Below are 26,924 nucleotides of genomic sequence, written 5' to 3' on the forward strand. Positions count from 1 at the left end.
TTGTGATCCACTGGTTTATATAAAAGAGCCATTTTTTTGTAGTTCTTCCACCTCTTGTACTCCTTACAGGGAAGCCTGAAAAACTATGTTCTCAGGCAATCCAAGGGGATTTGAACAACAAGCATTCAATGTTTAAGTTTAAAGTGCCAGACCTTAAAGGCAAGCCTCAAAATTCTAGGTCAAATTGGATCATCTTGGGACACACAAGGAAGGAAAGAGGACACCAAGGTCCAAGACATCGAATCAGGCACTGAAATATAGTGGCATCTGAAAATTCAGCAGCTGCTGAGTGGCTAAAATTTCTGTGCAGTTCTCAGGTGACTCTGAGCAAATTGGAACTACCACACAAATCCTAGAATGGTTTGGGCTGGAAGGGGCCTTAAAGATCCTCTGGTTCCAACCATGGCTGTGGGCAGGGACAGGTTCCACAGGCTCAGGTTCCTCAGAGCCCCATCCAGCCTGGAACTTCCAGGCTTGGGGCTTCCACAGCTTCCCTGGGCAATCCTGAACACAGCAGAAATGAGCCCATTTCTGGAGAGAGGGGCAGATCTGATCTGCCTGCCTTTGCAGGAAGCACTGATGCACATGGGCAACCCTGAAAATGTGAGCAGCCCCACAGAGTGACCCACACACAGGAGAAGAGATGGATCCACCTCTCCTAATCCTGCAGGACAGACATTTTCACCTGAGCTGGCTGCCTGAGGCTGCCTTTGGAAGCAGTGGAGAGGAAAAGGCACCCTCAGAAGTCTCTTCACCTCATCCTTAGGCAGACATATAGACAGGAAGATTCAGGTGAGTAGCTCACAAATATGCCTCCATTATAAATATCTGTCTTTAATCAGATGAATCCTGCCTATCCTCACAGTGTCCTCAAGCAGAAGCTCAGACCCAGAGACCCAAGAGAAATCAGATTTTGCACCTCTCAGTGATGTGGGAGCTGCCATCCCTCTGTCTGCAGGATCTGCAGGAGCAGAGTGAACGTGCCACAAGCTCCCTGTAGCATCCATCGGGTGTAAAAAGCCCTGGAGAAATGGATTTGTGAAAGGTCACAGGCAAAGCAGATTTGGATGAGGCTTCACAGCTAAGGCAGGAAATGTTTAGCAAGCAGATAATTATTTCATTGGTGCTTTCCCAGGAGGTGGAGGCTGGCTTATTCCACGCTGTGCACCAGCAGGTTCCAGACACATCCAAAATGAGGTGCAGTGAGATGAGATTTTATGAATACCAGAGGAATTTGCGTTAGATAACATTTGTATATCTTCAAAGCCTTAGTATCTGCTTGCAAATCTCATCCCCAAATCCCCCAAACACACAAAATTAATTTAATTTGAATAAGTCAAGGCCTTTAAAACTTAAATAGTTAGAAGTCTCCTATACTAAAATAACAGGCAGTGATGCAGTCACCAAGCCTGGGGGCTTTTGAAAGATGTGCAGATGTGGCATTTGGGGACATGGCTTAGTGGAGGACTTGGCATTGCTGGGTTAATGGTTGGAGTCTGTGATCTTAGAGGGCTTTTTCAACCTAAATGATTCTATGGAATAGTAAATTCTATCATAACATCATACCATTTTACCATGTTTCCCATGGTAGCAACTTCCATGTTAAAAAAAAGATAGTTAAGTATGAAACTGGAAGGATTTGTATAGGGGAGCATGTGTAAATAAACATAAACAAGGTAAAATGGGGCTGTGCTGGATCTTGCTTTTTTGTGTTTGAGAAAACTGTAATTTTGGGAGCAGAGAAATAAGTGAAGAATGCTTATTAAATAGAAAGTCACTTATTTTTGAGAAGAGTTCAGTTTTATTTTGCTGTGTTTGCTGTATAAGGAGCATCTCAGAGGTTTACAGTACTGGTGTATGAGAGAAACTTATTAGGAAATAGTGCAAGTGAAAGGCTGCAAAGTTCATTTTCCATGCAGTCACCTGCACCCTATCTCACTCATCTTTCATCACAGGTATGTATTTAACATAATTATTTGACAGAGTTTTAGCACTGTAAGAAATAACATAAAGAGAATTTATTCACAAAAATATATTTTTGCTGAGAGAATGGCTGATAGCAACATTAAAATTTGAGCATGTGTCAGTCAGAGCAAAACAGTACACAAAAATATTTTCTTCTATTTCTCTAACACTAATAAAACAAAAAAAAAACTCGAAAAAACATTCTATCTGTAGCTTTTATTTCCCATTTCATATTATTATTTCTCATACTTCCTATAGAAACATCTACTATCACATGGAAGTAGATTTTAGATTTTACAAACCCGAACCAGACTTTTTTTTTTTAATCTCCTTTTTTTTTTTAATTAGACTTATAAGTATACAATTCAACTTTACAGTGCAGACTTTTCAACTTCCAGCTGGCACAAAAGGATTAAATACATGAGAACAACTAGGATGCCACTCTATAAATCAAGGTGATCCTGGCGTGTCCATTCCTGCAGCCCTCTGCTGCCCCAAGGCAGAAAGCAGTGGGGATTTTCTTTATTCTTCCCTAATCCTCTCAGTTTCAGTGACTGACAGCGCTCCAGCACTGCAGAGGAAAGGAAGGATCCGTGGCTGTGCTGTGGGAGCTGCAGGCTGGGAACCATGGGGCTGCTGAGGTGACATGAGGGGAGGATGGGCATTGCCATGGGGAGCCCTCTGCAGAGCCCTCTGAGCCCTCCACCAGGGGCATTTGGGGCTCAGACACTTTTAGGACTCAGATGGACACCATCAATTACAACATCTGCAGAGGTGTGCATCTGGCCAAATGTCTGGGGTGCAACCAAGACTCATTTCACAATTAGCAGAGGGAGACAGGCAGCTTAAGGATGTGAGTCATCCAACACCCTACATATAAAAAGAGTTGTCAAAAATGGGTAAGAACAATTATAGATCTTAAATTAAAACAAAGAGAAAAAATAATTGTTGCTTCTCTCCATTGAGTATAGCCAATGATCTGCAAGTGGCCAATCCACTTTGCCTATTTATGCCATAGATATTTCACACTCTTGAGGTCTTATTTTCTGTGCCACAACTCACAGCTGATGTGTCTAAAGGTTTTCAGACCTTTTTCATTCTGTCTCAGTTGCTTTCATCATAATCTACAGCAAGTCAAATCTTTCCTTTGCCTGTCTCATCTGTTTCATCAGTAGCAGGTGTTATCTAGACTAGCAAATTCAGAAAGTTAAAGTTATTCTGACAGCCACCCTCTGAGCGTGGGGCTGTCTCAAGTACTCAGCAATATGTGTTTACATGCTGGGTACAGGTAGTTGGTGTTTGTAATAAATCTGTCAGGCCTTCTGCAAGCACTTGGTGCCAGTTTTCTTCTTTCTCTAGTTGAACTGTCAGCAAGTCCCATTGAGTTGAAACCAGAGGGATGTGTCTTTTTTTTTTTTTTTGCAGATGTCCTCAAGCCTTCTTTACTCTTTAGTATGCAAAAGTTTCCTTTGGGTCTGCCTAGACTGAAGTAAAGAAAGTTAGTTGTAAGCTGAGAAACCACCTAAGCCAACTTCATCTTTCTACTGTAGTTCAAAAAAAGACATATATTGATCAGTCAGGTGTAATAGGTTAGACATTTCACTTCATATTCTCTTGTTTTGCTCCCATAAAAGCAATTCAGGAAATATGAAACAGAGAGAGAATCAAAAAAGGGGGGTTTTACTGCAAGGGTAATATCTCTGACTCTTTTAATATTTAGAAGTATGACCAGAAAGGTGAGGAAGTCAGAAATGAAATTGCCAGTCCAAGAAATAAGAGTTCTTTTGAGCAGTGTCAGCAAAGTATTTCCCATTTACTTCTCCACAAGACTTTCCACAGCAAGCCTTGACAGCCACATAGGAATTGATGAAGTAAAACCTGTGGACTGCTGGAAGAGGCAGCTGCAAGGGTACTTTGATATTCCACTAAATTGAACTTATGAGTTCTGGTATCTACCTCACACTTATCCAAGTCACTTCAGATGCCATCCAAATGGCCACAAATATCCCTGTCTTCACAAACAGCTGGGAAGTTCATCTTCAGTATAGCTCATTTACATCATTCCCTCTTCTTGCAGTCTTCTGCCTATTGGTCTTAGAGATAGGATTTAGGCAATTGCTTTATGATCTATAAAAGCTTCAGTGTCAAACATTAAACAGGAAGGAGTTTTGAGGTGAAATATGGAAAAAAAAAGCACAACTATGAATGGCTTTTTTTTTTTTTTTACTTTACTACCTCAGAAAAAAGCTGGCAGAGTTGGAGGAGCAATAAATAGCCCAGGTATAGAAGAAGCACTGAAGGATGTTAAGGCTATAACAGAAAACACAAATTATTTTTTTGCATCAGTGTTCACCATAGTCTTTCTTTAAAGGTGATTTGTCTCAAATCTAGCTGTCAAGAGCAAGAATATATAAAAAAAGTGATAAAATGAACAATAAAAAACTTTGAGTCCCAAGCGATAGAGGCATTCAGATACGAAACTGCTGATCTGTGATCTGTAGCCTCTTTCTTAATTCAGCCCTGTTACCAGAGTAGAATAAGTCAGCTGTTGTTTAATAGTATTTTGAGGGTGATCTGGAGAAAAAGAGATGAATAAGCCTGTCTGTCACACCAGAAAATTGCTAAGAAATTAGTGAGGAATGGCCTTTGGTAATTGAGGAAAAAGCTGTTGGGAATAGGTTCTCCCTATGGGGAAAGCTGTGCTGCACATGGCTGCAGGAGCACTTTGACCCTATAAGATACATATGACTTTTAGTTGGATCTTTGCAACATTTCTGACAAACATCCTCATAAAAGAGTCTCAAGGAAATTTAGCAAAGACAAGAGCAGGTAGAAGGTTCCTGAAAAATGAGGAAGCAAAGGGAAGGGATTCATATTCTATTTCCATTATAAAGGAAAACCTCCCTCCCCAGTGAGTTCCCCAGTTATCTGTTCTGGGACTGATATTGATTAACACAGTTTGGAATGATCTGGAAAATGGTTGACTGATGAGACATGAGACTTACTTATACAGAGATATTCAGAATAGTGAAAAAACAAACTAGCAGCTACAAAGCACAAAATGTTCTCACAATATTGACTGACTGGACAATAGAATGGCAGATGAAAATCACTGTCATTGAATGTGAAAAACTGCAGATTAGACAAAAAAAACCCCCTAGCTCTGCATGTGATACAATGGCCTCTAAATTAACTACTACTCCTTATGACAGTTTCTCTGAAAATGCCAGCTCAGCTTTCCTTTGTCAAAATGACAAAGAAAATGTTAGAACTTTTTAGGAAGGAAGAGGAAAAAACATAGAAAGCCAATATCATCATTATGAGACTGTAATAATAGGTATTTCTCCCACACCTGGAGGTCTCCAAATGGTGGTGTGCTGATCTCACAAAAAGGGAATGTAAAGCTCAAAAAGAATAGAGAAGGGCAGAAATGTGGACAGAAGCAAATCATGAGAAAGGAAAACTGAATAGTCTGAGATTTTTTTATCTTTTATACAGGGGAAGGGTATGAAAAATGTCAAAAACCATGAATGGATTGAAGAGAATGAGGAAGGAAAAAGTATTTGTGGTTTCCCAGAACACTGTAGATCAGGATTCTTGCTGAGACAGGATTAAAATTAAGAAAAAATGGAAGCGCTTTTCACACACTGACTATTGTGGTGAGGGAAATCCCCACAGTAGGGTTTTTGTAAAGGCAAACAGAATAATGGGATCAAAAGAAGATTAAAATCCCTAAAGCACAGGTTGCTGGAAGCCATAAGTGGTATATCAAGAGAAAAATGTTCTATTTTGTCCAGTCCCCAAGTTTTTCTAAGTACATGCTACTGACCAGGATTAACAGAAAATACTCTCCTTGATGGACATTTGATGTGACCACAAAACTGTTCTGAGAAGCTGCTTCTGTTCCATGGCCAGGATCTGATAGCTGTCACCACATGAGGTGCTCCTTCTACACCATAAGAGAGCTACCAGGCCAAAATCCATCTAGAATCTCTACTTTGGGGATCTTTTCTTTTTTCTTTTCTTTTCTTTTCTTTTCTTTTCTTTTCTTTTCTTTTCTTTTCTTTTCTTTTCTTTTCTTTTCTTTTCTTTTCTTTTCTTTTCTTTTCTTTTCTTTTCTTTTCTTTTCTTTTTTCTTTTTTCTTTTCCTTTTTCTCTTCTCTTCTCTTCTCTTCTCTTCTCTTCTCTTCTCTTCTCTTCTCTTCTCTTCTCTTCTCTTCTCTTCTCTTCTCTTCTCTTCTCTTCTCTCTGTTAGAACTCCAGGATTAATACCAAGCAGTAGTCTAATTACTGAGCATTTCCCACAATGAAGCTCAGCTTACAACAATTTACACCCCTGCTAAAATTTTGTTGTTGAGATGGACTTTCCCATGTTGATTCTCTGCCTCTCTGCATAATTTCACACAAAAAGATTTAGTTACTTATGAGAATGAGTCTAAGAAAACCATAATGTTCTCCTAGTCAGACTCTAGGACCAGATAAAAACCAACAGCTGGGAGCACAAACTTAATATAAGGTGAGCACCAGCCACTGCTTCAAGGTATCATGTAAGCTATTCTGAAAGTGTAGAGCTCCTAAGTGTGAAAAATCAGGTACTAAGTCACTAACACTTTTGGGTTTTAATGCATATATCTTACCTGAGAAACAGAAAACCAACATATGAGCCCTACCTCAGGAGTGGAGTAAAATCTAAATGAAACAAAAAAGCTTCAAAACACTTGAATGTTTTTTTCTGAAAAGAAATGGACCATTCTCCCTGTAATGCAGAGGAAGATGAGTGCACAGTACACAAAGGGCAAGGCAGAGTCACCGAGCAGTGCAGGGAAATCAAATTATTGACAAAACCCCATTTCTTTAGGGTGCTGAATGTGTCAGGATTTTCTGAAAGAGAAAAAAAGATAGTGTTAAACCAATTGAAGAGTGTATCCACATGCATGAAGGAGCTGAATTAAGATTCCACTATCAATGTTTGTTCTCATTGCTTTGCAACTTTTAAGTTATTCCCTTAAACACATTTAATGGTGTGCAATTTAAATAGAACAAGGTGAAGAAAAACATACAGATCTCACAATCTGCCTGTGTTTCTTGTCTTTTCTTAAATTAGAGAGGACAACAGCATTCTGGAAGGGAAAGAAAAAAAAAAAAAAGAAGAGACATTCAATAACAGGCTTTTAAACAGCTCAAGTGCTATTTTTGTTACCATCTGCTCAATTATATTTTATGTTACTAGCAGTTTTCCAAGGCCAGGTATGTCTTTCCTGTTGGAAAATGGTTTGTCTTTGTTAAGGGAAAGTCAAAATCCTTAGCTTGTGACTGATTTGGATTTCTTGGTTTTTTTGTTCCAGTCTCATTTCCAGGAACTTCATTCCTTTTATTTCAGCTTTCTAATTCTGGACTCACTGTTCCTTCCAGGGGTGCTAGCAAAATTAAATGGTTGGGAAAAAGAATAAAAAAACAACACAATAAAAACCAAAATGCCACTAATAAAAATCTAAGCCAAGATAAACTCTAGAATATCTTTCAGCTGAAAAATACAATAAACTTCCTGTTTATAAATTTATCCATTCATTTTTAACTAGTGGCAAAGCAAAATCTCAGCAGGACACTTTGAAAGTAGTATATCCAGATGGATTCTCAGTGTGAAAGAATTCAGAAATAAACTCACTGACATAATAAAAACAGGGTTTCCAGGCTTGCAAAGCAGTAGTGTAGGGACTGTGAGTAAATTTATTTCACAGGAAGCCTGGATCTTGTGCTAATGGGAAAATGTAGATGTCTTACGTTGCTCTCTGTGTGGTAGGTCATAGATATGATGGGATTATAGAGGAAATGGATCTGTGTGCCACAGCCCCTGACAGCACTGTGCTACATTTCCTGGCCCGTGCCCTAATTCAGAGTCACAAGTAATCCCTCCTGTGAGCCACTCAATGCTTTAAGTGGTTCACAGCTCGACTGTGTCACATCAGCCCCCAGGGGCAAGGCAAACCTGCCAATAATTCCTAAGCACCTTGAACAAAATATGTAAATGCAGTAATTCCTACAGAGAAGAGCCACGGGTGAAGGGAAAGTGTTTCACAGAGAGGAAGTGTTAGGGGATTTTCAGGGAGGAGGAAAAGTAGTTTGAAGAAGCCAGACTGCTAGCAGCTCAGACGCTAATAAAGAGAATAATAATGCACAGAAACATAAAGGTGACTTAAAAGCAAAATATGTAGGAAATTCTGGTACCTGGTACCCAGTTATTCACACAGTAAAAGAGATAACAGTCAGTATTCTATAGAATGGGGTCATCTGTTCATATCACTTTTAATATGGCAGAGATTGGAATGTGCTACTGTGCCATGCCCTGTCCCCTGCACCACCTGGGAAAGTCTAGAGCATCCTCTCAGAAGACAAATACAACAAGCAAGAAGACAGATAACACCTCCTATATCAGAGACATGGAAGGATGGAGTGAGGAGGTGCAGAAGGGTGGTGGACCTTGGAGCCATACTCATGAGCTGGTGCAGATTTAAAAGTGTCCTGCACGTGTCAGGCAGATCCTGTGTTATGTTCATCCCTGCACCTGCACAAACTGCAGCAGGATTTTGGCTAGGGAAGGGCTAGGGAGGATGCAAGTGGAGTCTGTACACTTGTATATCTTGCAGGGACCTGGAGGCTCCCTTGCTGCTCATGTATTTTTATGAAGGAGCCCCATTTGGACAACATCTGGATGTCACATGTGTCTCCAGCAGTATGTTGGGAAACCTGATTTCTGAGAAGGAAGCAGAGGTGGAAAGAGGGCAGCTGGTTCCCACAGTGAAGCCAGAACTTTTTGCCTCTTGTAGCTGATGAAGATGAACAACAGCTGCTGGGTTTTTTCCATGGAAAGAGGTTTCTTTGTGGAGAAAGGGCAAGGAGAACTTGGGGTTAACTGGAGGCATGGGTAATAGGCATGAGCAGGCAGCCAGATATCTGAAGAGTAAAAGAGAAGAAGGTGAAAAAGGCAGAGGGAGACTGAAGGGAATGGGAAATTCACTGGAGGAAAGGTGAGGAGAAGAGACAGGTAATGACATTGATGGTCATGGGAGATGGAGGCAGAAGGGAGGATGCTGCTACATGTGCACAGACTGTGAAATGAAGTCTTTCTTCCTTGTGCCAGACCATACCACATGAAGCACAGGTTTTTTATTGTGTTGAGCCTTATAACCAGAGTTGCCACTGTCCTCGGGCATGAGAAAGGCTCAGAATGCCCCAAAAAAGCCTGAGCATGCAATGGCATATTCTTCCTGTTGGTACTAGGCCAGTATCCCTTCAGCCAGCTAAGGAAGACATCACAGGACATCTGACAGGGAATAACAATGTCACTGAAGGCCCAAAGGGATGCCACATGAATCAGCCATAAGAGAAACAGCACAAGAGGACTTTCTGCACCATGTGTATTGACCTAAAATCTCTTCAAAGCCACTTAACAATGGGAAAGGAAGACATTCCATTTTGATGATGAGCTTCATGACGAAGACCATCAGTGTTGTTTGTTAAGAGGAAAGGAAGAGTCTATTTTTGTTGTATTTTCTACACCCTGCCCAGCTGAGGAAGCAGAGGGGCTTTGTTGGGTGCTGGTGTCCAGCCAGCAACCACAGCAGTGCATAATTTTCCACAGCAATCCATGAGGTCCTGGAGAATGCCAGAGCAACACCCCTTACACTCTTCATTGCTGTGGATGTTCCCTAGGGATCCCATATTCCTCTGAAAGCCAGGTGCCACTGGATTGTTCCTTTGGAGTATGCCCATGTCCCTCACAACTGGCAGGTAGGGATGAGTCAGAGAGTGCGGGGTTTTGTAGATCCCTGCATCAACCATTAGGAACATTTTGCCTTTCTGTCTCAGGAGGCAGAGACTGACATGGCTGTAGGGTTGTGGAGACACATCCAAATCCCTGGACTTCTACCATCCAAAGAGGGTTTTGCACCCTGAGACTGGCAGACTACCAGGAGAACATGGTATCATCTCTAGGTGCTTCTGACATGTGCCCCAAACCACAGAGGTAAGGACTGGCCCTGGGGTGATGACCACAGCTCAGGCAGAGCCACAGAAGGGGATCCTGCCCACTCACACGCCACTTCCACACAGGAAGGACATGCAGAGCTGTTGGAAATCAGGTGGCAGGGAGCAATTTGCTGGAAAAAGCCTCATTGATCTATGGCCCCATTCCTGCCCATTTCTGTAAGGTCCCCAGGAAAGGAGGAAAGACCAAAAACCTCATGAATTATTCAGGTAGGCTAGGCCCAATCCATAGGTCACTCTCTGGCTGCACAAGCACATTTGCAATTTTTCTAAAGCTTTGCTTTAGTCTTTAAACAGCAAATAACTTGAGTGTGTCCCAAAACAGATGCTTACAGCAAGTTAGGGAACCCTACAAAGTGTTTTGCTGGAACAGTATCTCCCTATCAAATGTAAAATTGGAAAGTTCCCATGCATACAGTCTTGAAGCTCATGCTAAAATTCTGTGCAGGAAAAGACATGCATCTGTTTATTTGTGGTGATAAGCCTGTTAATCACATTCACAAATTTTATAAAAACAAATTCTTCAGCTCATCAAAGCTTTCTATGAACTCAATTTGGTGTTGTGTGAGATCTGAATTTGAAAGAAATAGATCTTTCAGCTAGATATAACTACTATTGCACTAATAGATAATTCACAAAGGCAAAATATTCCTATTTCAGAAAATGTAATGCTGCTTTACCATCTTTGTTTCACAGGCAGAAGAAAATAAACACATTTCATATTAAAACCCTTTCTTTGGATCCAGGCCATAGACACTGAGGGCTGTTGGTTGTTTTCTCCAAGCTGTCCCCTGGCAGAAGTTACACAGCCTCATTTCTGTGTCTAACCGTGGGTGTATCTACAATTAAGTGTAGCATGAGGGGCTCAGTTTAGCCTGAAATGAATGATTTGCCAGTGGCACCCAAACACAGCTTATCCCAGAGCTTCCCTGAGATCTTTGTATTGCCTTGCACTGTCCCACTGTGTGTACCTGTAATCCTGAACCTCTGACAGACTGAAAACACACACTCAGTACACGGCTGCATCTTCAGAGCACCTTACACAGATGCACCACCTGCTATCCTAAAAGAGAACCGAGGCACAGTTGTGTTCCCTACAAAAATACACATGGTTTTCCAGGGTCATTGTCCTGGTTTGAAAAGGAAGTGAGTTTTTTGGGAGATCTCCTGAAATCCTGCTTTAGAAAGACAGGGGTAGGGTGTCTTATGGCTAAAAATGAGACCCTATTGTGCCAGGAAAACTGGCCGAGGAAGAACCCTGGAAGAAAGGGGGAATTAAACCCTTCTGCCTTTTCCTACATCTTGTTTGCCTGCTCAGGTTTATTTTCCTGTTTCTCAGTAGCCATGAAGTAGTAAATGCAAGTAGTAACAACGTTAGGGACTAATACCAGACACTGCACAGCAACAAGGCATGGAAAGGGAGTGAACCATGGGTACCACTGATGTTTTTTGAAGCACAGAACAAATGACTGGGCCACCTCCCCTGCTCTAAGTGACCTGCTGCAAACCAGACAACACATCTCAGCCAAATTTCACTTGGTGCCTGTGGTAGCCAATTTCATACACAGTGGGTTTTACATCCTACCCAATGAAAAAGTTACTTTCATACTCACTTTGAGACATGATTGCTAGGTACAAAGCAATGCAGAATCAGATCATTCTTTTCCCTTGTCTTTCCTGACAATCAGCCTGCAGGACTGTGAAAAAATTGTATTCTGAACCTATTTGTCAAATTGTGATATGATTCAAAAGACATGAGACTGATTTCCTATTCATTCCAGTTTACCCTTATGTTACAGCAATGTCTCATGTACATTTGGATCTAATCTAAAGTAGGGTAAACCTGAGAGAAACTGCTGTCTTTCATTCTGCTCCCTGCTTAACTTCAGTCCTTAATGAAACAGTTATAACAGGCACATCTCTGCAAATGTCCTTGGCTTCCAAGAGAGAAAAAACTCATAGGATTAGCCAAGTAGCTCAAATATAATGGTAGATCACAAAAGTAAGCTGACGTTAAATAACTAAACATAAAATATTACAAAGCAGAAGCAGATTATTTTATTTTATTTCCTTTTACTTTGGTTTAACTCCTTACTGGAACTGTGGCTGATGAAACAACAGTGGCCCCATGTGAGCTGCTGGATTGCAGCTCCTGACTGCAGTGTCTCTTTCCTTGCTTTAACTGAGCACTCGTGGGGAGCTGCCTGGGGTTATGTCCAAAGGTGGAGGGAAACATTCAGGGAGAAGTGGACAATGGGCTTCTCCCTGCTAAAGAATGAGACATTCACAGTGTCCCAACTGGAGCTGCATGGAAAGGAAGGTATTGGGATTTTACAGACATCCTCTCCAGACTACACCCAACCACCAGGAAGCAGCTGCTCACTGTCCCCCATAGCAGAGAATAAGCAATGAAGCCACATAAAACACCAGCAATGCCCCATGCAGCATGGCTTAAACTCACCCTCTCTGAAGTCAATGCATCCATCCTCTCTGACTCTTACAGCTCACTCACCTCACCAGGTTTAATTCTTTCTTTAGGACCACAACCTTCTGTTAAAACTCCAGCTGATGTAAACCTATGGTTCTCAAATATATACAAGCCAAAAAGTTGCTTTCTTTTTCCCTCTGCATCCAGCTTTGCTGCACCCTGAAGTGATCTTTTCTCAGTAACTATTTTTCTCCTCTCTTCCCATATAGGAGTCAGAATATAGAGAGATAAGATAAAGACTATGGATAATACATATACATGTATCTGTATATACAAATGCATATGTGTATATAGGTATATTTGTGTGCATATATTGGTATTTTTTCTGTCTATCTGTCTATCTATCTATCTATCTATCTATCTATCTATCTATCCATCCATCCATCTATCTATGTATCCATCCACAAACATACATATATACATACATACATACATACATACACACACAAATACATTCTTTTTCTAGGAGATGTAGAGCAGAAGCAAATTGATCAAGCCAGCTGGAAGCGAGAAGGCAGGAGGACGGTGCTACAACGCCCTGAACTGCCTCGGCTCTCCCGGCTGCTCTGTGCTCACCCTGCCCGCTCCCGGCTTTTTGAGGATGCGACAAGTCGCAGTGCCGGGGCGCAGCATCCTCGGAGGAGCGCCTGTGCTCCCCCCGCCCCGGCCCCGTCCAATCAGGGCGCTGGGGGAGGGATGCTCGGGGCAGGGATGCGGGGTTGCCAGGCGACAGCAGCGTCCCCGTGTCCCGTCCCCCCCCAGCCCCGTCCTCCCCCCGGGGCCGGGCTGCGCTCTGCCCGCGCTGCCGGCGCAGTTAAACAGCCGCGGGGAGCCCCGCAGCATGGGGCTCGCCTCCTTCCCAGGGCTCCTGCCACAGCCCTGCTCCCGGCCGTGCCAGGAGCCATAGCCAGCTCCGGAGTGAGAATTAGGAAGGCAGTCAATGAATAAATGGTAGGGATAGGGTTCAGCCGGCCCCTCCGCGCAGCGCCGAGCGCCGGGGGAGGCGGGCTGCGAACGCCAGCCAGCTCCCACTCCGTGTCTTTGCAACTCTAGGTCGCCTCCTAATTTAAAGCTTTGCACCAATCCCCTTTGCCCGGAGAGGAGAGGAAATCTAGAAAGATGCCAGGCTGCGAAAAGGGACCCCAATTGACAGCGCCGGTCCCAGGCGCTGCCGGGCTGAGCAGAGCCAAAGTTGGTCAGAGGAACGGGAAGCGGGTGCTCCAGAGGAGCGGGGCAAGGAAAGGGATCATCGCTTGGTGATCGCGACCTCTCCGTCCCGTTGTCCCCCTCTTCTCCTTCCCTCACAGCTTACCTCTGACCACTTAGGAGGCCTTGATGAGTTTCCATCGGGATCCGATCCAAGGCGGGGGGGAGAAAGGGTGATTGTTCCCAGAGGAAGCGGCTCACACAAGTTTGGGGGGTGAGACTCCCCGGTGGATGTTTAACGAGCACATCGGGAAGCCCGCGATGCCCGGGGGCAGCTGGAGACCCTCACCAGGACCTACCCTCATTGCACGGTAAGAAGCTGGGCGCTGCTATCCCGCCTCCTGGTCCCTGCATCCCACATCCCCCCTCTGCATCCTGCGTCTCGAATTCGCGCATCCCGGTCCTCACATCCCCGTATCCTGCATCTCAGCGCTCGCATCCCGCTCCCTGCATCGCACACTTTGCAGCCTGGATCCCTGCATCCCGGGTCCCTGCAGCCCACCCCCGCCCCATTCTGCCCCCTGGACCAGACGCAGCCGCTGCCCCGGGGGCTGCGGGTTGTGCAGCCAGGAAAAAGTTTGGAGCGGCAAAATGCAAGGAGGTTTCCTGACGGGATTTGGGGGGCAGGAGAAACTGGGAAGGGGGGAGCAGGAGGAGAACAAAGGTTTTTACACTTGCAGAGCAAGGGTAGGGTTAAGGGGCTCCCCTGTGGTCGACAGCTGGGGGGTCGGGGCAGTGTGCAGAAAGGAGCTGTGTCCAGATGTTGCCCAGAGGTTCCTGCTCCCACAGGCTTTGGGGGTGAAGGGATGAGATTTTAAGCTTGCCATCCTATGCCCTTTCTTATCCTGGGGTGAAAAGTGCCAAGCCAGCAGCTGGGAAAGCTGTGCTGAGTGCCCAGCTCATCTCCCTGGATCTGCTGCTGGGAGAGAGGGGGAGAGAGGTGGAGAACCCTAAAGAAATTGGAAGTGCTTTGCTCCTCTGGGAATATCCCCTCTGCAGGGACCTGGCTCGCTCCAGGATCCTAAAATTGGATTATTTCAAAAAGGAAGGAGAGATTAGCAGGGATGATATAGCCATAGTAACTCTTCCTCAGATATACAATCTGTGTGTCCATGTGAGTACACAGGAGCTGTGCAGGGGTGTGTGTGCCTCTGGAGCTGTCTGTGCCTGTGGATGTGCCTTGCCCATGTCCCTGTGTCTCTGGGTGTGCAGGTGTGTGTATCTGTGCCTATGTGTTTGCTTGGGTTCATGTGGATGTTTTACATGTCCAGGTTCATGGGAATGTGTTTTTTATTCCCAGGCAGGGTTTATCTAACCCTCTGTAGACCTAGAGGTGTGTGGGTACGTACCTTCCATCCGTGTGTGTGCCAGCCGCACATGTGGGTGTGAGAAAGTGAATCTCTGTGCCAGGCTATAGGTAGGATTTTGGGGGGAGAGTTGGATTTTGGGGGCTTTATCCCCCCATGATATCACAGAGATTCAATGGATCATTTTATGTACACATCTGTGTATTTCAGCAATCTTGATAAAACTCAACCAATTGATAAAAAACTAGGCATGCATCTCACCAATACTGCATTGAACTGAACTAAGGGTTTGCTGGTAGTTTGTGAGTTCTTTGGCTTCTCAGTTTATGCCACCTGCTGAAGATGATTTTAGTTCTTTTTGTTGGTGGTGGTGGTTTTTTTAATTAGTTAAATCAGCTTTAAAAAACATTCAATTGAAAGACTGTGAAACAGAACAGCCTGGGACACAGACTGGTACCTATTTCAGCTTGCATAAGTATATGTCTCATGTTGATTAAATATTCATGAAAACAATTTGAAAATCACACAATCCACCTGATCAAATACATATTTTAGAAAAATTATGGTTTTCATTTTGTTGAAATACACCTAAATCATGCTTGATTCTTATGCTATTATTTATGTTGATAAATGTATTTTAAGAGAAGGTAACTACTCCAGTTGTATTGGGAAAGATTGCACATTAAGCTAATTTTATTCATAGTTAAGGTAATAGAAAAATTATACTTCTGTAATGATCATCCTTTGAGTGAAATCAGTAACAATTCGTGCAAATCCTTCTTAATGAACTGATTATTTGAAGAGCAATGCAAGCTAATCTTCCCCTACTAGAATATTTCATACTTTAATTTCAGTGAGTTTTTTCTTGTTTGTTTGTTTGTTTGTTTGTTTGTTAAGGGTTTGTTTTAAGAATACTGCTCTCCACTACTCTCAATATCTCTAGAGCCCTCCATTATATATAAAACATAAAACACACTCCAAAATAGAAAAAATATTGGTTGCTTTACTGCTCTATAATTTGAAGACAAGTAAAATGGCATTGGTATCAAGTACATTAAAACTAGACTTTCATCATGGAGCCGAGATGCTTTTCTAGTCACTGTTGATGTTTGCCTGGGTTACTTGTGTTGATGACCTACTTATAAGCTTCTACAAATAAAGGAATAAAGTTTTTTTAGGCAAATGTTGACACCTTGTCTAGGAGTAAGATTCTAATTTTATCATTGGAAGACTGGATCTAAAGCAAGATGCAGGGATAAAGTATCTTTCTGGATTCACATAATGTTTTTACAGTTAAATAAATGTGACAAAGCAAAGTACTAAATCAGACTGGAAAGCCAAAATAAAAGAAATACATTACAAACAATGCTATCATTCAGTTCAGTGGTCTGTGTTACATAAGTGGAGCTGAATTTGGAAATGAAGGCAGCGTAGGGGCATGTAGTGGCATTAAAGAAAGAACAATTTGGATGTTCTTTGTGAACACAATTTGCCCATGGCAGTGTCCTACAGAACATAAGTTGTCCTGTGGCTCACAGAGTCCTGTATGGAATACTATAAGACATGAAAGACCTGATTCTAATGTTGCTTCTGCAACATTATGGGGTCAAATTACAATTTTACTTTTAAAGCCATGGGCTAAATTCTCTGTTTGCCTACAAGAATTCAGGTGGGTCACATGAGGTGTGCACCCACCAAAAGTCTGGTTTAGCAGTGCAATTTGAGAATCCTGCCTCAAATTTCACAGGGTGTGAGAACCTGTCTTTGAGGCTGTTAAATTTGCCAACAACACCCTACTGAAGGGACTCCACTCTCTGATCAGTTTTTGAAAGCTGTCTCCAAAGTCCTATAAAGTTTCATCAGGATTGTTGCACCTTGTTTGCTCCAGCTTGTTGTACTATAGTTATTGATCAGTTAGTATGAATTTTTGTCATTGGTAAAGTCACTCTCAGGATGTCCCAGAACACCACCAAGGTGTTTGACACTCTCCAGGGTCAGATAGCATCACTATTTATGTGGGAATGTGTATAACTATGGCAAGCTACATCAGCTGTTGTGAAGATGATGTAACATTCACTCTTGGGGCATTTTTTCCTGCTTATTGGTATAAAACTGAGAGATGGTTTAAAGCTTAATCAAGAGTTTAGTCCAGGTCAGAGAGTTAAAGAGAAAATTTTCCTCTTGCTCTCTACTAGTACAGAGAATAATAGGTCTGTGCTTTAATCCCTGAGTGGGTTGCATTTGCAATGCAGGGGTATCCACAGCCAACAAAATGGGGTGACCAGAGGGAGGATCAGCCACCCTGCCCCTGCAGAGTAAAACCCTGGTGGACCTGGGGTCCAAAGGTGGCAGGAAAGGAGGGCAGTATCCTTCAGTGATGCCATCCTCCTAAGTCTCCGCCTGTGAGTGTCTCTTGCTATGAGTTCTAGCTAATAATTCAGCCCCAAACTGGCAGAAAAAAATTTGGACCATATTTCATTTTATGAAAATAAAGATTGACTGAAAATCCTGAGTTTAATTTAGCAGTAAGAGTAAAATGACAAAAAAAAATTCCTCCAAGGCACAATGCTGCCTGGGAATAGCCTCAATGCAATTGTCAGGTGTTTCCACTGGGACAAAACCACAGTTCATTGTTAGAGTGCTTCAGCTATTGCAGATTAGTGAAATTTCTTCTGGTCTCTTTCTTCAGGTAAGCCCAGAATGCCATATGTGATCTCAATGGATTTGCTGGTTTATCTGTTGTCTTAGGAGGTTTTCAGGGATGCAGATTTTAAAAAATACTGCAAGAAATATACAGTCTTGTTTCCAGCTGCTTTTTGAGAGTAATACAGCAAATATTCATAGGGGGGTAAATCACTGTGAACCTATCAAAGCCAAAAAGAAGTTACAAGATCTACAGCAAATGATACCCAAAAAATGGCTGTAGAACTCTATTGCTTTTATCTGATATTGGTCCTCTAATATAAAATGATGCAGTTGGAACAATTATCATGCTTGTTTTCATTGCCATGCTGAGAATATGGGAGTATTTGCATAGTCAGCAGTGATACTGCTTGTGGAGGAAATATGGGCTCCTCCTGCAAATCAACAGGCTTTCCCAAAAATATAAGAGTCAGGTTAGCAGCTTTTCCAAAGTGTCTAAGACCCACATGGAAAAGCATGGCCTTAACCCCAGTTACTGAGGGAGCCTTCCTTCAGAACACTTTAAAGTCTGGCAAGAGGCTTGAACTTGATAGCACTGATGACCCTGACCTTCAAAGTCCTTTTCCCAGTGCATCCAAAGGAATACAGCATGATCACCAAGTATAAAAACTAGATCAAATATGCATCAAGCAAGGTGTGGAGAGAGGGAATCACTGATAAACTTTTCATGGATGAAATGGGAACTTGGGCTTTTGGTGGATGCTGTCAGACCTTGAAATTCTCTGTTAGAAAAGTGAATAGAGGAGGGAAAAAAGTTGTGAAAACATTAAAAAAAAAAAGATTGAGGAAAATAGCTCTGTACAAGACAAAATGGGAAAAATAAAGAGAAGCAAATTGCTTGCTAGAAAAGGAAAAAATTATCAGTAGAGACACTCAAATGACTATTCAAGTTGGAAGAGAAGTAAATTAAATGATAAGCCAGTTGTGGGAAGAGATTTTAAGGCAGATGAAGGTGGTGAAGTCAATGGAGACATTGTCAGATTCCAGAGGAAAATCAAGCAAGTCTGCACAAGAGAGAGTTAAGTCAAAAGCTAAGGGGGAGACCACAAAGCCAGGAATTTCATTGGAGAGAACTGTAGTAGGAGAAATCATGGGATAATTGGTTTTTCATGTGAAGAAGGATGAACATGTTAGTTTAGAGTACCCTTTAAGGAACAGGGTACCTGAAAGAAGGGTTGCTCAATAGGTGAGGTAGAGTATGCCAGTGAGAAGAAACAGAAATGCTCTTGAGGAAATGAGAAGTGCCTGAGGAGAGAACAAAGGGAAGAATAAAATAGGGAAGCAAAATGAAAGGATTGGGGACTGGCAGGACATCAGAAAAAAAGCACTGACAAAGGCTGGAAGAAGGGATTGACAAAAAAAAAAAAGAAAGAAAAGAGTATCAAAGGGTGTGGGAAGTACAGAAAAGTCATCTCCCACTGGTTCAGAGGAGGATATGGGGCCTGGGCTTGCCAGGAGGAAAGAGCTGAAGGGAACCTGAAAACTGAGAAAAGCCTTTGTCTAGAGCATGACATGCTGGTGGAAGACAGGGAGAAGAGAAAATGTGCAGAATGCAGAGAACGACAGCAACCTCAGCTGAGAAATACAGTAAAACATATGTTAGCTTCCACTCCCATGAAAAGCTCCACTACCAAGCCCACACACAAACCAGGGACAGTTTTTGTGTCACCAGAAGGGTGCACCTGGAGAAGGGACACACAACTGCACGAGCTGGGGCTCTGCAGAGCCTCAGCCCCTGTGGCTGTGGTGCTGGTCCCCCAAAGTTCACATGGCTGAGCTGACAGAGAGCCTGCCCTGTGCTCTGGCAAGGAGGATGCTGCAGGCAGCTCACCGGGCCTGGGACTCAGCAGCTCTGGGATTCTTCTCTGGCATGAGCCCTGCAGAGAAGCTGGCTGAGATAAGTGGGCAACAAGGGGCTGTCTGATTATATTGAGAGATTCTAAACTGCTTCCAGCAAAATTAATGTGTCAGATGCCAAATCTAACACTAAAGGGACATTAATGGCTTTGCAACAGGCTTTGAACACTGTGTGGTCAAACCGATGGTGAGGTGTAGGATGGGATGCAAGAGGAAAAGGGTTTGAAAATCTTACAAAATACTGTTTCACACCTAAATTCCTAAAATTTATCCCCAAATATATTCCTAAATATTTTCAGCCCCAAAAGTTCCTAAATATTGTTCCATCAGTGGTGTGACTCCCTGCTCCACAGATGTGTAATAGCAGGGCTACAGAAATTGTCTCTGTTGTAGGAATGCAGGTTAAACACACTCCTTCTCCCTGGGGAGGAAAGAAGCCCTGTGGGAAGATACTCTGGGGTTCTCTGAAAACCTCCTAAACCTTTTTGACCTTTTTGACCTTTTTGACCTTGAGCTGTTAAAAGCAGAGCTCACCTGGACATCAGGATGGTTATTTTCCATAGCACAGCTATGATTAAGTCTCCCTAGATCCCAAACTGTCCCCAGGTTGTGTGTGCCAGGCCTCCCCAATGGGGCACCTGCAGCTGTGCTTGAGGGAACATTTCTACATGTGTGTCTTGTAAGAGATTTTTGGCTGAGGTATTTTTGGATCCAGTACTTACTGCCTTGCAAATTCTGTATTGCTTTATAATCATTATGCATTATATGGTTATTACTAATTAAATTCACATTGATTGCATCATCTAGTGAAGAAATTGCCAGGAAAACATGAGAAGACATGTTCTGCTAGTGTTTAAAAATATTACATTTGTAATGCTTAGCAGAAATTGGCTGCCCTACTGTTAGACTCACATAACAAGAAATGTGACAAAAGTCAAGAAGTAAATTTTGGGGAGAATTCCAGAACTCATAGAATGATTAATTTTTCCCTTTTATTTATCTGTATTTTCATGACAAGAGAAAGCAGATAAATAGACAAAAGGATGGAGGAAAAACAAAGATAAAAATATTGTGCAGTAACACATGTAGGATTCAGTGCTGAGATATTAAAAGAGTATGTATGGATCAGCTCATGTGGCTAAGAAATGTCAAAAATTATATTTCTCTGCAAGATCATTTAAAAATTGATATTTTTATGCAAAAAGTATAATTGGTCTTGCCATAACAAATCAAAAAGTTTTCAAAAAGCTTCCTTAAATTTTTTTGTGAGATTATGTGTGCATTTTATTGTTCAGTGTCACTAGTCAAGAATATGACTATGGACTTCTTTGCTTTTTATCATAGATTTTTAATGGCATTTTTACAAAGCTTTAGTCAGTCAGAAAGACATCTTCACTGTGTATCAACTGAAACTGCATTTGGTTCCTTTGTAAAACTTCCAGATGTTTCTGTAATACCACAAATTGTCTTGATTTTACCTTGTAACATATTTATTTTACCAGTATTTAACTCTGCCTTGCAAAAAGCCACCCACATGGGGCATCAATGTAGCAATATTGGATTAAACTTTGGCAAAATCATGTGAAAAGAATACCTTACAACACCTTACAACACCTAATAGGCATTACAGTGCATTATTTGCATAGAGACTATTAAGTTTCTTGTTTTCCTTCTTATGAAATACTTGTCCATAAAATAATATTTTACTAGAAAATCTGCAAAGTTCATAAGAATCTTCTTAGATATTTTCCAAGCCCTGTAAGAAGACACTAAAGTATACTTGTTAAATCTATCTTGCAAGCATTTCATTGTGCTCCCTTGGGATCTCTTAATTGTGCTGCTCATTTTGTTCCTTGCAGCCACCATGGCTTTAGAAGAGCCCAGACAATACCAGAGATCAGCAGACAATGTGTTTTATTAAACAGGTGCAGGCTCATCCTGCACTGACTGATGATGAGGTTGAGTTATCAGGAAAATCTTTGCTTTCAGAAGTTGAGGAAAAGGAGTGTGGGAATGGTAGAGCAACATTCAAGTCTGTTTTAGCAAAATCCTCCCAAACCATACAGCTCCCAAACCATAAACTTCTTTATTGCACCATTATTACAAAATGCATTTACCTTAGAAAAAAAAAAAGGCATTTGCTTCATAACCAAGAAAAGAAATAAACTGTCTACCTCAGGTCTATAAAAGCAGAACAAACCCCACTGCTGTTCCAACAAAAGCAACATGCAGCCCATGTCTTTTTCATCCATTCACTTGACTCTGTAGCTGTCATAAGGTGCATTTACATATGGCAAATCCCACAGCTGATTCATTAAGATGATTTTAAGGGTGAAAAGAGAGCATGACTTAATGGAGTCACTCCAGGAATACAAATAAAATCAGATAATTTTCAGATGATAATAACTTTCCTTTCTGAAGTGGACTTTAAATCTCTAAGAAGAGAATAGCTCTGCTTAAAGTAATCTTTGCTTCTTCACTCAGAAGTGATCTCCAAATAATTGTGCAGTTTAGCTGAACTTTGCTTTCCTTGGTATCCTAGGAGAAAAGCTCTGACAGACTGGGAATTTTAACTTGTTTATAATGTAAACTCAGTATACTGGTGGTGCTTTTTCAACACTCCAGAAACTGCTTGGGAGGAAAAAGAAATAAATAAAAAGGCTTTGATCCTCTGAGCAAACAAAGAGGGGAGAAGGAGGTTAAAAGAATCATCATTTGTTAAAGGCAGAGAAGGAAAATGTGGGAAAGGTGTTTCTATTTTAACAGTTTCAGAGACTGAAAGAAATATCAGACACTTCAACAGCATTAGAGGGTTCTGAGGAATAAGGTTTGATGCTTTAGTTTTATTGTGTCATTGACATTTTTGAGATTTCTAGGGATTATGAAATTCTCAATAATATCACTCATCTAAACAAGATTTTTTTTTCCCAGAAGCAGATATCCAGGACAAAGCTTAGTGATTAATGCTAATACCTTGAGTATCAAGCTCAGATAAACATATTCCTAGTGGCATTATTCAGCATGGAGAAAGGATGAGTTTAGTCTGGAAGTAACAGCAGGTCCTGGGAGCTGAGATTTAATTAGTATATCAGGTCTTTGGCCAAAGGGGGGAATGCAAATTGAAGCTTACAGTAGCAAGGAGGGGTGTGTCCCAGCTGTGCCCTGTTGGATGCTTATCTCTGAGAGATGCTTCCACTCCCTAAAACGTGGGTATTTCAGCCAGTAGGTAAGATGAAGTCAAGTCTTACATTACTGCTACTTATCTGCTTGTCTATTTCACATTTTCCTAAGGAAGGAAGCAGACAAATAGTTCCACTTAAACCTAACTACCTTAAATCAATGTCCAGGGAGCAGCTGCAGAGTAATAGGGTTTCTTAGTCCTGTGATTTCCTGGCAAGGGCACAAGGTTCCAATTAGAACTTATCCTGAGAGAGTGCAGTGTCCATTAGGGTAGAAATGGATGGAAAGAAGCCCTTTTTATGTAAGATTCTTCATTTTCAAAGACTGTACACAGTGTTCCCTTTGCCTGAACGCAGCATTTAGAGTTCCACAGATAATGACACCAGTAAGGACCTCATCTGATCCATCTCCCCCTTCAAAGATTGCATAAACTGTCCTTAAGTCTTTATTAACTGATACTTGTTGAATGATTTCCTTAAAATCTGCAATGACAGACATTTCACAGCCTCTTGCAAAAGCAAATGCCTTAAGTGCTTCACTGCTCTTATGGACAGAAGGTCTCCAAAAGTTTAACTGAATCCCACTTTTTGCAACCAAGCCTATCACTCTTATCCTCTCTGCTATGGAAATTTGAAGCAATTCAGTATTTTCTTTTCCATTCCAGCCTTTTATATTGCAAAGGGATTAGATTTTGGCTGTTAAATGCTCATTTAGGTAATGTTCCCCTCAGTCATCTCCTCCTGACTCAGTGAAATAACTGGTTTTCTTTTGACATTTGCTTTTTTAAGTAGCTTGTTTTTCTTGCTGTTTGCCTTTTTTGCCTTCTCCAGTAGCTCGTCTGGACCCATACCCAAAAGATGAGTACAGACAATGAAGGGCTTGACCTCCCTTGTCTTGAATACAGCATTTCTCAAAGAAATCTTTTGTACCATTTCTTCCTTCTGCTCTCCAAGCCTCACTCCAGCCAGCATTTTGCCCACAGAACCCTCAGGAGCTGCACAGAGCCATAGTGATGCCCTTGTCCTGTCCTGTTTCAGTTTGGTATATCTTTTTCTTGACCTTTTGTGGTCATTCCTAGTTTGCAGCCACATCCACCTCCAACCAACTGTCAGCCCTCACATGCACTTTAAATATTTCAGAAGAAAAATTTTTAAGGCACTTTGAACAATCTGTTGCTTTGTCTTTGCCAGAAGGGTCTGTGTGGCTTCTTTTGGCTCAGTCACTGCTAAAGAGAGGAGATGCTTGGATGCTCCACTGTCTACCATGTGTCATGTGCAGGAGGGGAAGCCTCCAGACCAACTCCAAGCATAAAATATACTGATGAATATTGCAGAGTGATGGAGACAGGTATGTGCTGGGTGCTCCTTTGAGTATTCCAGCTGTAGGCCCATGGAAAGGCAGAAGCTGCTCAGGTTTCAGGCTCAAAATCACAGAGCCAGGAGGTCTCAAATGAGATGTTCAACCTTGCTGCTGGCAAACCCACACAGAGTTCATCTACATTAAGCCTGATGAATGTGGCATTAGGCAAGAATCCAGAACTTCATGATGCCTAGACACACTTTGTGCCTCACTTGTTTAATTTCTCTTCTTTTATTAAGACTCAAACTTTTCCCTGGACTAGAATATTTCCCAAAATGTCCAGGACACGGATAATGTCAGAGAGGTCCTAATGAAGCTGCCACAGGCACTTGCCCCAAAGGCTCCTTAGAGAACCCTTTACATCTGTTAGGTTCATGCATAGCAGAGTATTAGTTACCACTAAAAAACAAAACAAAATAAAAACCACAGAAAAATAAAAAGAAAATAAAAAGAGAATAAAAAGAAAATAAGAAGACGAAAAAGAAGAAGAAGAAAAAAAAAGAAAAAGAAAAAGAAAAAGAAAAAGAAAAAGAAAAAGAAAAAGAGAAAAAGACTCAGGAAGGAAAAAATAAAAAGCTCACGCATCTGTAGTAATTCATGGACCACCTTAATAGTCCAAAAAAAAATGTTCCCTCTAGCCTTCAAATTAATCAACATGCTGTTTTAATATACCTCAGTGAATTAAAGCACATCCAGTCCAACTCACTTTTTCCTGACCATTAACTTCCAAGCCTTGAATTCCCCCTGAACAGGTAAGCAGCTGCTTTGAAGATTTAACTGGCCTGACTCTACCACAATTATAGCACAATTATAGCACAAGCCACCATTATGTATGAGGGAAGTCCCTTTTCTCTGTCTAACTTGGTCACATTGGACAGCTAAATAATCACTCCTGGGATGCACTGGGTGAAAGGGAAGATTGGTGTCCATGTGAGAGAGAAATGTTTTACAGTCTGGGGTAGGGAGACACAGAGAGGCATATTCAGGCAACCCATGAAAGCATCTTGATGTTTTTTTTCTCTCCATTTGAAGTATAGGGAACTCTAAATACTCATCTGATATGTTGGCTCTTGAAGCTAGATCATATTAAATAAATCCAGTACCTAAGATACACTGTCTGATCATGGTCAGCAGGGCCTAGCATTGTAGTGGCACTTATTGAATGGCCAAGAGTGTGTTCCCAAGGCCTTAAAAAACAGTTTCCAGGTAGATTCATCTCTATTTAATCAACAGGACTTATCTCACTGTATTTTAGAGTGCTGCAATTTTTTGCAACACTTTTTTTCAAGCGCCAGGTAATAGGTCCTCTAGCATGTCCCATTTTTGTCCATTGTCATTTATGAGATGGTTTCCATGCCAATGATTATAACTAAATATTAATATAAATAGTGTTCAAAAATAAAAGCACATTTGGAATGATCCATGTTTATCTTTAGAGACTAAGAGCAGCAAAGACTAATGGATTGAGAGGGATTAAACACAAGGCTAATTGTTCATTAGGCAACCTAAGACCAATTAAGTGTGCTAATCCATTCAATATTTTTTCTAGCTATTTCCATTATTATCCATGTCCAAATTATTTTGCATGTATTAATTCACCTATGATTATTTATTAATAACAAAACCTCACTTGAAATGCAGGTCTTGCATCCTATAGTACTTTCTCAAGCCAAACTTCCATGATAGCAGTAGCAGGAGTTCAAGATGTGACTGGAACTCTCTGTACTGCTCTTCTCCTAAAATAAAATGTAAATTCTTTCAATAAGATTAATGTGAGTGCATTCTCCATCTGTATTGATTCCAGATACTCCCCATGTTTAATTAAGACATATTTTTATGCAAAATTATGCATAGCTCTATGCAGTGTTCAATGAAAGTGGTCCAGACTGTACCTGACCAAAAGAATTGATCTAAAATTTATTGCTGATTGCTGACTATTATGATGTATTCGTTTTTACACTATTTTGATGTGTAATTGATTATCTGTTTGCCAGATAAGTAGACAGAGAGTTATTGATAGCTAACTTTTGATCTTCATGTCTTCCAAGTTTTAAAAAGTAATTTTTTTTTTCAGCTCAGTTACACATTAATATAGTCAGATTCTGGCTCCCAAAATAATCCTTGGAGGAAAACAGACATCATAAAATTATTCACAAAGATGTTACCACAAATATGGGAAATGAGCCACGGGCCAGGTAGCAGTGCAACAGGAATAGGTTTAAGGCTATGGAAGTTCAGAAGCAGAACATGACTCAACACCATGGTATCATATTGCTGTGGAAAAAGGAAATTTTCTGCTAGGATTAATTAACAGGAATATTGTCTTCAAGGTACAGAATGTAAACACCAATCTCTACTCAACACTAGTAGGGCCACTTTGAGGGCATGGTGCCCAGTTTTGAGAATTGTGTTTTAAGAAAGACTATAAATCTCTTGGAGTGCACAGAATATCAACATGGAGAATTGTGTGGAACAAAGGAGATTTGTCACAGGTAAGAAAAAGGCTTAAGCTGTCACACAGAAGACTAGACCCCAGGAAAAGCTTTTAATTGGAAGGAATGGGAAAGACAGAATAAACTGCTGGGAAATCAAGGAAGTTCCTGTCACCAAAAAAAAGTTACCCAAGACATGAGTTAGATTGGACATAAATAAAATTGATCTTGACTTGGGTAATAGCAAAGGAAGATCAGGATCAGGGGTTTCAGGGTCCCTTCTAACCCTCTTCTTCTCTCAGTGACCTGAACATAATTCAGGGCTCCTATCCCAGGGTCTGTGTTTTGCAAACATCCCGTGGTGAGGTGCAGCAGAGGCAGTCA

General features: G+C 41.5%; 1 protein-coding gene and 1 long non-coding RNA gene across 8 annotated transcripts in view; one reads left to right on the top strand and one right to left on the bottom strand.

Annotated features, from left to right (window-relative positions):
• The window catches only part of LOC143694171 (uncharacterized), a 56,115-nt gene extending 43,226 nt beyond the window's left edge, over window positions 1–12,889 (bottom strand). For 3 of the 4 annotated variants that reach the window (XR_013182502.1, XR_013182503.1, XR_013182501.1), the window contains exons 1-2: window positions 4,201–12,889; window positions 3,922–4,058 (exon numbers count right to left, since the gene is read on the bottom strand). This is a non-coding gene — a long non-coding RNA (uncharacterized LOC143694171). Of the gene's footprint in view, window positions 1–1,744; window positions 3,450–3,921; window positions 4,059–4,200 lie in introns of those variants that run through there. The other variant, XR_013182500.1, reaches the window with a different exon arrangement.
• Window positions 12,890–13,274: 385 nt separating this feature from the next.
• The window catches only part of GRM3 (glutamate metabotropic receptor 3), a 104,518-nt gene continuing 90,868 nt past the window's right edge, over window positions 13,275–26,924 (top strand). For all 4 annotated transcript variants that reach the window (XM_054631389.2, XM_077179198.1, XM_077179197.1 and 1 more), the window contains exon 1: window positions 13,275–14,013. The gene's annotated coding sequence lies outside the window, so the exon portion shown is untranslated. The remainder of the gene's footprint in view (window positions 14,014–26,924) is intronic.

Source organism: Agelaius phoeniceus, chromosome 5 (genome assembly GCF_051311805.1).
Source record: "Agelaius phoeniceus isolate bAgePho1 chromosome 5, bAgePho1.hap1, whole genome shotgun sequence".
In the NCBI taxonomy this organism is placed as follows: domain Eukaryota; kingdom Metazoa; phylum Chordata; class Aves; order Passeriformes; family Icteridae; genus Agelaius; species Agelaius phoeniceus.